This window comes from Peromyscus leucopus, chromosome 6 (genome assembly GCF_004664715.2).
Source record: "Peromyscus leucopus breed LL Stock chromosome 6, UCI_PerLeu_2.1, whole genome shotgun sequence".
NCBI classification, from domain to species: domain Eukaryota; kingdom Metazoa; phylum Chordata; class Mammalia; order Rodentia; family Cricetidae; genus Peromyscus; species Peromyscus leucopus.
In genome coordinates this window covers 129,828,869-129,842,512 of record NC_051068.1, presented here as the reverse complement: position 1 = coordinate 129,842,512, position 13,644 = coordinate 129,828,869, and the positions used below count along the sequence as shown (strand labels likewise).

Sequence of the window (13,644 nt, the reverse complement as noted above, 5' to 3'; positions counted from 1 at the left end):
TTTAATTTGAATCCTAGTATTAAACAGTGTGCCAAACACCCGGGGAAATGCCTAGTGTGTAATAAATTGTCAGCAAGTTGCTGTCCACTGAAATATCTATGGTCGTGGGTTTCAAAATGCATGGAGAGAAAGTGCAGAGTGAAGCTTTCTGGAGAAGCCTAATCATCCAGGCTTCTTCCACATTATGTGCATTTACCTTTCCCTTCAAAACAGCTTCTTGGATATTAATTCAAAGAATTGATTGTAGCTAGAGTTTTCCTGCCCTGCCCACAGTCAGGACAAATCTTTGTCACCTGCCAGTCCCACAGCCGCTCAGACCCAACCAAGAAACATAGAGACTTATGTTGCATACAAACTGTATGGCCGTGGCAAGCTTCTTGCTAACTGTTCTTATAGCTTAAATTAATCCATTTCCATAAATCTATACTTTTCCACGTGGCTTGTGACTTACCGGTGTCTTCACATGTGGCTTGTCATGGTGGCGGCTGGCAGTTTCTCTGACTCAGCCTTCCACTTCCCAGAATTCTTCTACTCCTTGTCCCGCCTATACTTCCTCTTGCCCGGCCACTGGCCAATCAGTGTTTTATTTATTGACCAATCAGAGCAACAGATTTGACATACAGACCATCCCATAGCAGATGATCACATACAATGGACTAGGTGGTGTTATGTTTTTATTATAGTTTTCATCTTTTTGAATACTGTGTTCCTCAGTGAAGTCATTTCAATCATAACTGTGGAACACAGGGAGAAACGAAGCCAGGCAATCTGACCCATTGCCTCCAAATGAATAACTACCAGAGACCTTCAAGAAGACCTAATTCCTTCCTCTTTTGCAAGTCTCTGTTAATGGACAAGGTAAATGAATGTAAGTTTAATGTGTTTTACCATTAACTAAGACATACATAAAAAGATGTGTTTAGCCACAGTGACATAAATTACAGCTTTCTAGTAAAGCCAGGCCTTTTCTCTGTTGCTAAGGACTGGCAGATTTCTAAGCTTCATTTCTCTGTAACCCTGAAACTTAATTTCCAGGAATATGCAAGACAGTAAAATGATAAGCAGTATGCCTTGATCTGGTTTAAAAAGAAAAACTAAAACATGCAATGACAGTGATATCTTGTGCTAACAGACTTTACAAAGCCCCTGAATGTTGAGTTGGCATGTAGTAGGCACCAGGGAAAACTCACTATTATATTCAGCAGATATGTAAAATTCTTTCATTGTACAGGAGATTTTTTTTCATAAGAATATTGCAAAAGTTTAGGTTTTGAGGTATATGCTGTGTTCCTCCAGGGAAGTTTTGTCTCATCAACTGAATTTCTTCCAGCAGATACTATGAATATGTTATTGAGTGCTGTGGCTATGCAATATGATTGATGCAGAATACAATAAAATAATTTCAATTACCAGTATTATACCTTATAATCAGAAAATATCTTCTACTCACTTTGCTGTACATAGCTATCCTGTGAGGGAGATAAGACTCCTCCTGTATGCTGAATGTAGAAAATAGTAGCCAGGGAGTGGGTGTGGAGATAGGAAGCAACCAAGGAACATTATCGTGAACCAGCAAGGGGCAGAACTGGCAGGGGTGCAGTCTTTGGTTTTTCTTGCATGAACCTTTCCACTATGTCATGAAATGGGAGATAGAGATTGAGAGAAAGAGACAGAGACAGAGATGGAGAAATGGACAGAGAGACAGAGAAATTGAGATTCAGGATTTAGTTAATGACTGGGGTATGGTCAGCCAATATCTCCTGGGGCTGGAAGGCAAGAGATAAGTTACAGGTCAAGTCTGAGAAGTCTGATGGCCAAATTCTTCCTTAAAATTGAAGCATTAAAGTTTTCTCCTTTTAAAGTTTTTTATGCATATGAACCACATTGTCTGGTGCATACAGAGGCCAGGAATGGGAATTGGATTCCCTGAAACTGGAGTTGCTGACCGTTTGAGCAACCACGTGAGAGCTAGGAACAAAATCTATGTGCTCTGCTAGAGTAGCAAGCGCTCTCTCCTAACCTCTGAACCATCTCAAGCCCCAATACTGAATTTTCCCAATAAGACTTCACACAGACTGGATGAAGCTACATATTGCAGAAAATAACCTTCTTTATTCAAAGTACATTAACTTAAGTGTGAAGCTCATCCTATAAGCACCTTAATGAAAACAAATGTTTAGTCAGCTAGCTATAGGAGCTTGGTGGTCTAGAAATATACATATAAATTTAACCATTGCACATCCCAAAGTGTCTCTTGCGACCATGTGCACAGGGACACTGAATGTAGTTACTTAGTTTGTGGATACCAATCATGACCTGCATTCTCAGGCCAGGCTTCTGGTGCTTCTGTTCAACATTGGGATTGACCCATCTGAGCTTCTTAATCTCTTTTATGTCTACCAATCTTCAGACTATTTTAGGTCACAGTGCAATTAATATTATTTGTTCACTTATTTCTTACCTGACTTAGCATGGTAAATGAAGCATGACTATTCGCTTATATGTGCCTGATGCTACAGGAAGAGTCTCATTTAAAAGAAAAGAAAAGGAATGAATATAAAACTAGCCTATGGCATCCAACCCAAGAACTACCGCTGCCTGTAGTAGCTGTTTAAACAGTGGTACACACAGCAAAGGGGCTTCGTTGCCTTTGGGAGGCTGTCCGGTGCCCCACAGAGTGAGTCAGGAGGTTCTACAGTCCTGGAAAAAAAAGAAAGAAAACTAGCCTAGAGATGTTTGCTTTATCTAAGTGTTATGGTCCAGACAGGGAAGAAGTAGAGCATATCTCAGCTTGACAAATGGAGAAACAAAGCCTCTGAGAAGGTCAATAACCAGCCTAGTGGTTGCCGCTCACCCATATTTCTGGGGCTCAGTATTCTTTCCATTTTCCTACATGTGCCTATAATTCCATGCTCTAAAGAGTCAGACAGCGCTCCTGGCTGCTTGTTACAGTGTTGTTCTTTAGTCTATAAGACTACACAGGGTAGGATTTCTCTGGAAACTACACAGAATTGCTAGGGATGTGTTACTCCAGTGTTTACTTTATAAATCTGGCCATGACAATATAGAATGAATTCTTCATTTCCTAAACTATGTTGTAAGCTGTTTATCAGGTTTTTTAAATTTGGCGCAAGACTGCTAATGAAATACTTATTTTCAAAAGCTTTAGAAAATGATATTTCATTCATCAGGAAGTTTCTCCAACAGATGAAAAGGAATCTGGTGTAAGTGACATCTGGTGTCCTTGGAACCTGGGTCTAGCCATTGCTGTTTGTGCACTAGACAGTGAGATAACATTAAATGCAATGGATGGTGCTCATGATACCCCATCTCCTCCTTCCCTCGTGGCCATGCCCCAGGTATTTGCATTGCCTACAAGTGTTAAAGAAGGGTATATTTATTTCTAGCTGCAGATCTGAGCAAGTTTGCTCCCACCTATAATGACCTTTCAACCTCTTTGTAAATGTTGGCTTAGACCTAGTTCGGAGACATGATAGGAGGTCTGCAAAACAGTTCATTGCAAGGAAGAAACAGAGCAAGTGCCTCTGAGCAGAACAGGAAGATGGGAGCCAGAAGGCTCCTTTTAATGTTCTAAAGCCACTCTGCCTCTTGATATAATCATCTATGTCAGGTAATATAGCAGTCCTTATTTCTTGTTAAACAACTATTTATTTTATAATTAATTTAGATTTGTAGAAAACTTCAAAGATAATAAGTGGGTTATACAGTCTATATTTAGACTTCCTGGGGTTTTTATTTAACATTTTTTTTTTTTTTTTTGAGACAGGGTTTCTTTGTGTAGCTTTGCGCCTTTCCTGGAACTCACTTTGTAGACCAGGCTGGCCTCGAACTCACAGAGATCCGCCTGCCTCTGCCTCCCGAGTGCTGGGATTAAAGGCGTGCGCCACCACCGCCCGGCTTAATATTGATTTTTAAGTTATTGATTTCCATTATTAATTTTTGTTATTGTGCTAGTTTTCTGAGGCTGTAAGTTCCCCCATACCAGGTGACTTGAACAGGAATTTGGTACTGTGATATGGTGAGGCAGGAAGCTGGAAATTAAGGTGTGAGACAGTGAGTTCCTCTATATGGTTCTAACAGATTAGTCCACTCCAGGCTTCCTTCATAGTGGTTAGGGCTCTGGAAACCCATGGCAGTCTTTGGCTGATGCCCACATAATCCCAATTCTAAGTTTTTCTTCACAGGGCTAGCCCTTCAGTGTCTGTCCCTTTCTCTACCTGTGTCTTCACAGAGCTTGCTCCTTGAGTCCTTTTCCCTTTTTCTGCCCTTTTATATTATAACTCCTGATTACATTTAGGACCCACCATAAGGCCACTATGTTATCTCAAGATCCAAAGACCACATTTCCAAATAAGGTCTTGTTCAGTCATAAAGTTTTGATGTATGTTTTGAAGCCAGCGTTCATCTCAGTGCAGATAGTCTAGAAAGCAAAATTCAGATAAGTCAGAAATAAATCCATAAATTTTCTTGTAAATAATTTGGCATGCTAAAATAATTGTACATTAAGGCATTTTCACTACATTAAAGAATAATTCCTATACCTACTATAGCTTATGTTTATAATGTCTCATTACTGGAATAATTTTAATAGATATTTACACACGTAATTTCTGCTTAACTAATATCTTAATCCTCAAAACAAATGGGAACATTAGCTTTTAAGAAAAATAAGTAGGAATTCCCATTTCATTTATTGGATTGTAGATTCTAGGATCTAGATGTTTGGTAATAACTCTTTAGTAACCTTCAGGTTTCTTGTTTTAATTTAATTTGTGATGTGTTCTTTGGAAAATACAGGATGTAGTGGCAGACAAGGCAGCACCATGACTTCCTTGTTTTGAGTTGAACATGAACCCTTCTTTCATCCTTAGGAGCCCTGTGTCCTTGTGATATTAAACAATAATTCCAGTTTTTGTACCCCCAAGTTAGTTAGAAAATAAATGAATTCTTTCTTCAAGTATAAAAATACTTATAAAAACTCAAATACCAGGCTTATAATTGCTTTCTTTTTTTTTTTTTTTTTGCTTTTTCAAGTTTTTGATATTGTATAATATGTGTTGATTTTTTTCCATTTCTTTGGACCCTGGTAAATAAATTATATTCTTGGGAATTTTAAGGGGGGGAAAAGTTGATGCAATTCTATTTCCACTAAAGATATATTTTTAAAAATCCAAATCATGGCCTTTACATTGTTGTTTCTAAGAATTTTCATAGATACACATTTTTTCAAATTAAAAAAAATCTATAACCTCACATCTCTCAAAAATTACCCAATATACTAATTGTATTTTATATTGTCTAGCCATTGTTGATTTAATTCTAGTCCATGAAGACAAATGCCATTATTTTACCTTGGGACTGAAAAACAAAATCATTTTCACCACAAATAAGTGGACTTTAAAAAAAATCACATCTTTTAAAGTTAATCAATAGATCTTCTCATGGGTAAAAGGCAGATGAGTTATAGAAGTGATATTCTGAAGCAAGACAGAGCACTTAACACCTTAGCTTGACTTAGTAGCCTGAATTATTGGATTATCTGTAACAGAAAGCAGAACCCTGGGATAACAGCATTAAGGACAGCTTTTGTTTTGATGAAGGATTGCAGTATTTTTGCAACTCTCTCTGTGAATCGATCAGTTTTGCTGTAATTATTTGTCAGTAGTTCTAAATATGCCACTATCCCTGTTTTGCTTCCATTATGTTATCTCACTGGCAGCAGGTTTTAGGGTGACTTGGCCACTATAAGATTTGTGAGATAAAAATAACATAGATTAAAAAGTGCCTGTAGAAGTCAAGGTATTGACTGTGAGAGATGTTAGAAAATAAAAATGACAGATAATTCACATAGGTTCTAAACTTTCTAGAATTTGTGTTCTTCCTACAAGGTACCCAATTTACCAGATTGTTAAAACCTCCCTTGAGGGCTGGAGAGTTGATTCAGTTGTTAAAAGCACTTGTTGCTATTGCATTGGACCAGGGTTCAATTCCTAGCACCCACATGGAAACTTAGAACCATCTGTACCTTTAGTTCCAAGGATCCAACACCCCCTTATGACCGCTTCAGGCACCAACCACACACTAGCTACACATACGTGCAGGTAAAACACTCATGCTCAAAAAAATAAAATAAAATTGTTTTTAGCTGGGCATACACCTTTAAGCACTTGGAAGGCAGAGGCAGGAGGATCTGTGTGAGTCTGAGGCTAGCCTGGTCTACAAAGCTAGTTCCAGGACAGCCAGGACTGTTCCATAGAGAAACCCTGTCACAAACAAACAAACAAACAAGAAAATGAATAAATATAAAAAATGTTTTTAGTCTAAAGAAATTTTTCCTTAAAATAAATGAGACAAAGCCCTGTCATTGGAATTGTCTATAGATGGAGTTCACCTGAACACTAGTGTCCAAAGTGAATTTCTGATCTGTCTTGAGAAAAACTGGTAGTAGCTCTTGGAATGGTCCCCTTTTTCTAGAAGCCAGCTTCTTGAAGAGGACCTGGTTAGTCATTCATGAGAAAGCCCAGATGCTGGCCACTGCTGAGGCCTTTCCCAAAGTTGTATATTCCCAGTGGACTCTTCTTGTTCTGAAATTGCTCTTTCCTTAAACACAAATAACCCGCACCTACTAAGTGTGTGGCACTGTTCCTCCTGAGGCAATAGCTGCAAGATGAATCTCAGAAACATCCAGTAAAAGCATAACCATATTTGGAAATGTTGTTTTAATGGTTTAAAAACAAACTTTAAGAAATGTGAAAGCCCCCCTCCCTCCCCCTGCAATTTCATCAAGCAGTTAGCTTCCCCATGGCTTCTGTTAGCTGCGTGCCTACACTCAGGTTGCTAAACCTGGGCTTTTTTGTAGGCTGATCTTTTAGGTTTGTCTCTCTCATTTAAATTATACCTTTGGCAAATCTAAAATGGGAATTTTGTTGTCTGGATAAATTCTCAACAGCATTCAAGTGTTAGATATTACTTGCCAATTTACAGTTCTAAAAGACTATGTCTTTAACAAGTCCCTTCCTTCATTATTTATGTCTTCATTACTATTCTGAAAGGAATGTCTCTAAGGCACTTTCCTTAACCATCTTATGCCTCAGTCCTCCTTCCCATGTTCTAAAGACTATGGCAGCATAGCTGTAACTTAGGACTTCTGAAATTTCATTTGAACTTCCCTAAGGTGCTTGTTATTTGGCTGATGGGAGGTAATACTATAATGCAACCCTGAAGCCAGCTGGTACAAGCAGAGTCCATTTAACCAACCATGTTACTATGGCCCCTTAATACTATTACTAAAAAGTGTTTCAGAGTAGAAACCTGCCATATCTAGTATCAGTAAGATGAATTGCTAAACAGTCTCATTAATAAAAAAAAAAAAAAACCAGAGCCAGGTATTGGGGTGAAAACCGAGAAATCAGAGTAATAGATCAAGCCACAGCCAACCTCACCTTACCAACTGACTCCTCAGCCTCCAAAGAGACCTACTTTCTGCATACCCACGCCTATATGCCTTTCTATCCCTGCCATCTCACTTCCTTTCTCTGCCCAGCTACATCACTTCCTCTTTCTGCCCAGCTCTGTCACTTCCTGTCTGTCTGTACAGACCTCTAGATCTTTACGGTTTTTGTTTGTTTGTTTGTTTGTTTTGGTTTTTCGAGACAGGGTTTCTCTGTGTAACTGCGCCTTTCCTGAAACTCACTCTGTAGACCGGGCTGGCCTGGAACTCACAAAGATCCACCTGCCTCTGCCTCCTGAGTGCTGGGATTAAAGGCATGTGCCACCACCACCTGGCTCTCTTCCTAGTGTGGCCTTGAACTCACAGAGGTCCAGATATTTCCCTGCCTCCTGAGTGATAGGATTAAAGGTGTGAGCTACCATTGCCTGATATCTATGTTTAATATAGTGGCTGGTTTTTCCTTTGATCCTCAGTGAAGCTTTATTGGGGTACACAGATAAAATATCACCACAAGTATCTACCAACAAATCAAGTAAGTATTTACATTATTTTTAAAAATAATATTTTATTAATTCTTTGAGAATTTTTTCATTTGAATAATATATTTTCACCATCTTAACATTTGCATTCTTACAATAGACCAGAAGTTTCATTTAATGATGGAAATACAGGAAGGGTGTGATTATCTATTAATACTACCCAACATTCTCTCCATGAGCTTTAATGTAAGGAAGACACCCTTCTGATTTAGAACAGATACTTAGCTTTGTGTATGAGGATTATCTAAAATAGCATAGCTGATAGAATGACATTATTAGAGTGACTTACAAGCTGTAGTCCAGCTAATGCAACAATGGCTGTCTCCCAATAGAAAGACCAACAACCCAATAGTCATTCAGTTCATGAGGCTGGATATCTCAACTGGTCTTCAGTCTGTTTTGGAATCACAAAGAAGTAGATTCTAATACTAATGAAGGAATTCCTCAGCAATAGGGTAGATGAACTTGCTAGTGAAAGTAAGGGAAAGTGGGCAAAACACAATATCTTCCTTCTTCCATGTCCTTTTTTGTAGGCTGCCACAAGGTGGGAAGATATGGATCTTCCCACCTCAGAGGATCCAATCAAGAAAATCCCTCACAGGTATGCCCACCTGCTTGGATTTTAGTTGATTCCAGATACAGTAAAACTGACAACAAAGACTGGCCATCACATTTTGCATAGCAAGAAAAAAATAATTTTAACTACAAATTTCATATAGCCTAAATAAAATGTGATTTTTACAAGATTTTTATTTTCCCATGAGAAACATGCCCAGGTCTTGGGATCTTTGAAGATGAAGCAGGGGCACCCTGAAAACCTCAGACTTTGCAGGTTGAAGAAAAATGAATCTATGAAAGCAAAGAGGAAGATGAGAGGAAGGGGATGAACTCTACATTTGACCTTGGGCTGTTTATTACAGCTCTTAGAATCTTGCTTCCAGTCTATGCATTCAGCTAGACAGTACTTTATCCTCTGATGATTCAAATCTGATTCACTTCTACATGTTCATAAAAGGGATTAATTAAGCACAATAGCAAAAAATAATTCATCACGTTAGTCTTTGCATGTTTTCAATCTCTTCTGACAAAAAAATTTACTATAAAGAAAAACCAACTGATAGTAGTCCCCAGAAATACAAACAGGCAGTACAGGAGTTTAAAAGCACCTTAGTATGAGTATTACAATTGCTGCTTTATAGGTGAAGAAGTTGGTGTCTGAATAGACTGAAAAACATAGGCAATGGAGCCTATCTGTAAGGTGACCTGGCTTTATTATAACCTATGTAGCTTCAAAACTTTGTTCAGAACTTCTTATTGTACATATGTACACTGCCCTCCAAAATAATTTTCCATATTTTTTCACACATACAAAGCAAGGATAAAGAATGTTAAAATGGAGCCTGAGTAGCCTAAAGCCCGATTCAGCTACAGTCATGGTTCTGCTCGTCTTGTTCTATGAAGACTGACATTAACTTGCTCAAGGTATTCTAAAGAAGAATCAGTGTTCTGTTATTTCACCTGCAGCACTATGGGGTACAACTTATAAGCAGAGCCTTGGAGCTTCCGTTAAGAGTTCTTGCTTTTTTCTTGTAGAAGACACAGGGCCATTTTTCCCTCAATAATTTTCAGTGATCAAGATTTAACTAATCCTCTGTAATGATGTTTAAGCAATTGAGTTATCCTTTTTGTTCTGAAATATTGATGGTTAGACTGAAGGTCTAAAGGGGTTCATATTTGCTTTAGAAGGGTCTGAATATTCCTTGGATCTACCACAGGGATTTTCTCAGTTCAGTTTGCCCATTTTGCCCATTTTCATTGTTGCTGATCATGGGATCCAGACTCTTGCCCTTCAGTATACATATAATTCCCCCTCCTTATTCTCTAGCTTCATTAGGAACTTGTTTTACATTTATATGAATTCTAGATTTTTTTAAAGTTATGCTTTGACTTATTTATGTTATTTGGCTTTGTAGTAATTTTAAATTTATTTTAATATAAAAATTCATTGCTATAGTCAATTCTTGTTATTTATACATATGCCATGTAATATAGTAGAATTGCAACTTCAGAGTCTGAGTCAGTGAGTTCCAAAGCAAGGATTATAAGGGAAAGACAAATGTAGGCTCATATAAACCTTTGGTTATACCTTCATTGACTGATCAGTACATAACCTTGTTTTATAAATGTCTGTGTACCACATTTGTGTCCATTGCAGACAGTTTTGTGTTTCCTGGAACTAGAGTTTTAGACATTTGTGAACTACCATGTGTGTCTTCTGCTAGAGCAACAAGTTCTTTTAACCACTGAACAATCACCCCAGGCTCTCTCAACATATTTTTGTTGGTTCATTAACATTGGGCTTTTGTCCAACAACACTGTAACTGCTGCCTCAGTAATCCTTCCTATCACACACCATTTCTACACGGCTATATATCAGCCTTCTTTTGTGTAGGGGCTGGGCAGTGCTTTGACATTATGCTGGGGCCATGTAAATCACAACCTCAAGAAGTGAAAACGCTAAAGACCACAAAAGGTTGTTGTTTGAATTTCTAAAGGTCTTATAATAAAAATAAAAAAAAACCAAAAACAAAAACGCAAAGCCTGATATTGGGGTATATGCCTAAAGGTAAGAGAGACGAAAGAACAAGCCACAGGCACCACCTCTTACCTCACCAACTTTTTAGCCTGAAAAGGCTTTCTAGCCAAAGGGCCTCTAGCCAAAAGGAGTTCCTCAGCCAACAAGGCTTTGGTTCCTTTCTCCTCACACCTTATATACCTTTCTCCACCCACCATATCACTTCCTTTATCAAGCTCTCTAGTGCTGGGATTAAAGGCGTGTATGCTTCCCAAGCAAAGTGATGGCATGTGATCTTACATGCTGGGATTAAAGGCATGTGATTCCCTAGTGCTGGGATTAAATGTGTGTGCCACTACTGCCTAACTCTGTTTCTCTCCTAGACTGAGTCAATCTCATCTAGACCAGGATGACTTTGATCTTACAGAGATACAGATGGATCTCTGCCTCCTGAGTGCTAGGACTAAAGGTGTGTGCCACCACTGTCTGGCTTCTATGTTTAAGCTAGTGGCTTGTTCTGTTCTCTGATCTTCAGGCAAAATTTATTAGGGTACACAATATATCACCACAAAAGGAACCTGTGTTTATCATGGACGAGTCACTGAAAGAAGAAAGCAAAGACAGCTCAGTTGGACATGTGTACACTGAGCTGTCAAAGTCAGCAGCTTCTCTGTTCACAGATGCCTATAGAAGCATAACAGGTGTGGGTGTTTGTCTGGCAACTGAACTTCTGTAAGTAGGCAACTCCAGAAACTAAAGATAATATGCCATCTTTCATTCCATGCTTTTCTCTTTGCTTTTCTATTACCCACTTTTAATGGTGTCTTAAAGAAATTTCTATGCTGCTTTTATAGCATTAGCCAATATTTCATTAAAAAGAACTTTATTTAAACAAACTAAAATTAAAATAAAACATAAGGCTGGTATTTTCTGCAATAAAAGAACATACTATAGGTTTTTAAGACTTTGAGGATTAAAACTACTACATCAAAACTTGCTCTTATTTGACATTAAAAAATCATCACAGCCAGGCATGATGGAGTATGCACTTAACCCCAGTATTCCAGAGCATTGGCAGGTGGGACTCAGTGAGTTCTAGACCAGCCTGGTATTCATACTGAGTTCCTGACTGCCAGAGCTACACCATGAGACCCTGTCTCAACCTTCCCTCTTCCTTTCTTCTAATCCAGAAAAACAATTGTATTTTATATGTAATTTTCTGAGGGTTTTGTTGGGTTTTTGTTTGTTTGTTTGTTTTTGCTGGAAAAAAACTAATAAAAGCTAATAAGCAACTTACTGGAAAGAATATCTGAATACTTATGTTAAGTTTATTACAAGTTTAAAATTTGGGTTATTAGACATTTGATTACATGGTTTAATTAGTAGGAAGTGGTCATGAGGAGAGTTAGACATAATCCATTATGAAATGTTTATAATGGGAAGAGTAGGTTTTCTCTGACAGTTTTGTTACTGACTGTCCTGATTAGTTTTCTATTGACTTGACAGAAGCTAGAGTTACCTGAGAAGAGAAACCACAATTGAAAAAATACCTTCATCAGATCGGTCTGTGGACAAGTTTATGGGATATCGTCTTGATTAAGGATTGATGTGGGAGGACCCAGATCACTGGGGGATTTCCCACCTCTGCAAAGGTCATCTTGAGTAGTGTAAGAAAGCAGGCTGAACAAGCTGTGTCGAGAAAGTCAGAAAACAGCATTACTCCATCGTCTATGTTCTAGTTCCAGACTCCAAGTTCCTGCCCTGACTTTCTTCAATGATGGAAGTGTTGTAAAATAAAATAAACCCCTTCTTCTCCCAAATTGCTTTGAAGTAGTACTCATATAGTGAAGGAATAGGAAATGATGGTTTAGTTTTGGGAATTTTATTCTATATAATATAATTTAATTTTCATGAAATATTTCTAATGCTTTTAACTTAGTTTTATAAGCTAAGTTAAGTTTTATAAAGTAAAGTTTAAGGACTTAAATAACTTCCCTAAATCAAAGGCCTTGCCCAAGGTCAGAGAGCAAGTAAATGGTAAAGCCAAAATTTGTCTTTCTACTCCTCACAAAATAGTATCATTACGTTAAACAACTATTTGCTGTAACTATTTCAGTCTCAAATTTTGGCCTGTCTACCTGCAAGTTCATCTTCTCAAAATAATCATACTTTCCTCTCCCATATTCACTCAGAGAACTGTCACTCACTCTCCTGACTTGTTTTCACTTATACACACAGACACCATAGGCTGGGTTGTTTAAGGCACTAAGCTATCTCATAGATCATGGGGATGGACAGTCTGATACAGAGAAGCTTCCCATGCTGCTGACAGCATGCTTCCTGATTGACAGATGGCCACCTACTTGTTGAATCCTCATTCCATAGACAAGAATTCCCAAGATTATCCAGGAATCATTCCATGAGGATGGTAATTTTAAACAAGAGGTATATACCTTTATGATCTCATTACCTTTCAAAGACTTTGTTGTTAACATATATATCCACAGTTCATTTCATGATAGTTAAGAGCTACATGGGAGTCCATCACTTCTTATATACACAAAGTCTTCACTTGAAAATTTTAGCATGAGAATTTGTTATTTATATTTGTTCTTGAAGTGACTTGTAGGGCACTAATGCAAAATTAAGAGTAAAGAGGCAGGTCTAATTCTTAATACTTTTACGTGAAGACAAATATGAGGAATAATAATAATAATAATAATGTTTTCATTACTATAGTTTTCAAACCCAATGTCATGATCAAGTTTATTCCAAGCAGTATTAAATACAGTCAAATGCAATCCTGAGGTGCAGGGTAACTGTCGGTGGCTGTTTCTACACCACTAAAATGGAATGCAGATCAGTTGGGAAATGTGATCCCTGTTAGCTGTTAGCACTGGGGAGATAAAGCTTTGATTTGTCTTGGCCACTGTTGCCTTCATTGACTGAATGCCAATTTGGACTGTGTTCTTTTATGCAGGAAGGATCAGGAGCAGTTTGAAATTGCCTGTGGGCAGCTTTCATTGTCTTCCTTCATGTTTCCTTTCTTGCACTGATTA

General features: G+C 38.0%; 1 protein-coding gene and 1 non-coding gene across 9 annotated transcripts in view; both read left to right on the top strand.

The window, feature by feature from the left end:
- The window catches only part of Lrrc7 (leucine rich repeat containing 7), a 479,632-nt gene that overhangs the window by 37,725 nt on the left and 428,263 nt on the right, over nt 1–13,644 (top strand). The gene's annotated exons all lie outside the window — the stretch shown is intronic.
- On the top strand, nt 2,570–2,700 carry LOC114707621. The gene has a single exon (XR_003736680.1). It is a non-coding gene; the product is annotated as a small nucleolar RNA SNORA68 (small nucleolar RNA).